This window comes from Silene latifolia, chromosome 8 (assembly GCF_048544455.1).
Source record: "Silene latifolia isolate original U9 population chromosome 8, ASM4854445v1, whole genome shotgun sequence".
NCBI lineage: Eukaryota > Viridiplantae > Streptophyta > Magnoliopsida > Caryophyllales > Caryophyllaceae > Silene > Silene latifolia.
Window position 1 is genome coordinate 22,509,396 of NC_133533.1, and position 2,416 is coordinate 22,511,811.

At 41.3% G+C, this 2,416-nt stretch overlaps 1 non-coding gene across 1 annotated transcript; it reads right to left on the bottom strand.

Annotated features, from left to right (window-relative positions):
• Window positions 1-224: 224 nt before the first annotated feature.
• Window positions 225-331, bottom strand: LOC141597785 (small nucleolar RNA R71). The gene has a single exon (XR_012523000.1). It is a non-coding gene; the product is annotated as a small nucleolar RNA R71 (small nucleolar RNA).
• Window positions 332-2,416: the final 2,085 nt, after the last annotated feature.

A 2,416-nucleotide genomic window follows, 5' to 3' on the forward strand; every position in this document is an offset into this window, starting at 1 on the left:
CCTTGGAGAACCCAAATGATCATCTAAATGATTTCCTTGAAAATTGTGATATGTACAAATCAAAAGGGGTTTCCGATGACGCGGTTCGCCTTAGGTTGTTCCCCCGTTCTCTTAGGGGTTCGGCCAAGGATTGGTTGAAGAATTGTGACCCGGATTCCTTCAAGACATGGGATGAGTTGGCTTCGGCATTTTTGAACAAATATTTCCCATCCTCAAGAACGGCCAAAGTCAAGAGTGAATTACAAAGCTTTACTCAAGAAGAGGATGAGACCTTATATGAGGCATGGGAACGGTACAAGAAGCTCCAACGGTTATGCCCACACCATGGCATCTCCGAAGCCGAGCTAGTGAACAATTTCAACAAAGGGTTGACTCAAGACCTTAGGCTTTCATTGGATGCGGGATCGGGGAAAGATGCCTTAGACATCTTGGGGCATAAAGCGGCAAAGGAACTAATTGAGGAGATGGCCTCAAGAACTATGGAATGGGGAAGTGATAGGCAAATGAGGAAAGGCAAGAGCAAGGATTCTAATTCGGTTTTGAATGTGGAGGTTAAGGGTATGCTAGATGAACTCACCCAACAAGTTGCTTTGCTAAATTCAAAACCTAAAGGCTCCGATATGAGGCAAGTCTTGTCTTGTGAGTTGTGTGGTGAACAAGGGCATACTCCCATTGGGTGTCCCTTGATTACACCCCTAGGTGAGGAATGCTATGAGCAAGTAAATGGGATTTGGGAGTCAACTAGTGCAAGGCAAGGGTTCAACAATAATAACAACAACCAATTTGTCAATGGAAAAAGAACTCACCCTTTCTTATCTTATGCTTCACAAAACATTCAAAATCCCACCACTTCCCAACCTCAACAACAACCAAGGTTCAATCAAAACTCTCAATTCCAAAGACAAATTCCACCCGGTTTCCAAGGAAAACAATTCATCACCCAAAACCAACAACCATTTGGGGGTTTCAAGGGGCGAAATTTCAATCAACAACAAACCCAAAATTTCCAAACCCCTCAAAAACCATCTTGGGAACAAGCTTTTGAACAATTGGTTATTGCAAATCAAAAATCCGACTCAAAGCTTGATAACCACATTGCCTCACAAAACCGGGTGAATGATGAAATACGGGCATCACAAAAGGCTACGGAAACTCATGTGGCCCAAATTTCTCAACAATTGAGTCAATTGGCTCAAAATCCGGGGAAGTTTCCGGGTAATACGGTTAACCCTAGGGAGATGAACGCGGTATTTTTGAGGAGTGGGAAGCAATTGGAGGAGGTTGAGAAATCTCCTAAGTGGAAGAGAAAGAGGGTGACTAATGAAGTTGTGAAAGAGAACCCGGTTGAAATTGTGGGAGAAGATGAAATTGTGGTGGAGAAGTCTAAGGAGGTGGAAATGGTTGATCCTCCAAAGCAAGATGAGCCTATTGCAACTAAGGCCAAAGAATGTACTCCACCACCAAGGGAGTATGTAGCACCGATACCCTTTCCACAAAGGCTTGCAAGGCCTAGAATTGAAAAGAAATATGAGAAGTTTGTTGAGATCTTGAAGGGAATGAATGTGACTATTCCTTTCCTTGATATGATTACCGAAATTCCATCTTATGGCAAGTTTCTTAAGGAACTTGTCACCTTGAAGAAGAAGAATGGAGAGGTGCAAACCATCAACCTCTCTGATCGGAGCCATTTAGTTCACAAATTAAGCAATTGTGGTCGTTGGTCAATGGTCGATACAAAACACAATTTATACTTCACAAACAACTCTACAAATTAGTAAAGAGGCAAGTAAAGGTCGGATCCCAAGGGACGGGTATTGAAAACGAAGATTTCTAGTGCTACTAGCGGTGTCTAGGGGTGTCACAAGTTGGGTTGATGTAGAAGGTTACTAACTAAAATAGCAATGAAAATAAACTAACGAGGTAAATAGAATAAGGGTGTAAACAATTGATTAAAAGCACTAGGGTGTCATGGGTTCATAGGGGATTCATGGGATATGATCATACAAACATGTTCTCAATTTATAAGCAAGCAATTATTGTTGTGATGGATCGAGTTGGGTTATATCTTACAATCCTAGGAAAGTTTGGGTCCCGGAGCCGAATCTCTTGGATTGTACAACACCTACAAGTCGACTTAATCTTCCCTACTTAACACATGCATGGTCTAACAAGACTCGAGTTGGGTTATGTCTTACAAGTCAAGTTGAAAGGATAGTAGATGATAATAAATGCAAGGATTCATAGGCTTAGCATTTCATCAAACATAACATGTGCATGTATTAAGATCAAAACAAGCAAGCAAATAAGATATGAAAGCATATTGATTTAAGCATGAATCATCCCCATGTTGGTTTCCCCTAATCACCCATTAAACCCTAGCTAAGAGACTACTCACTCATTATCATATTAATCATGC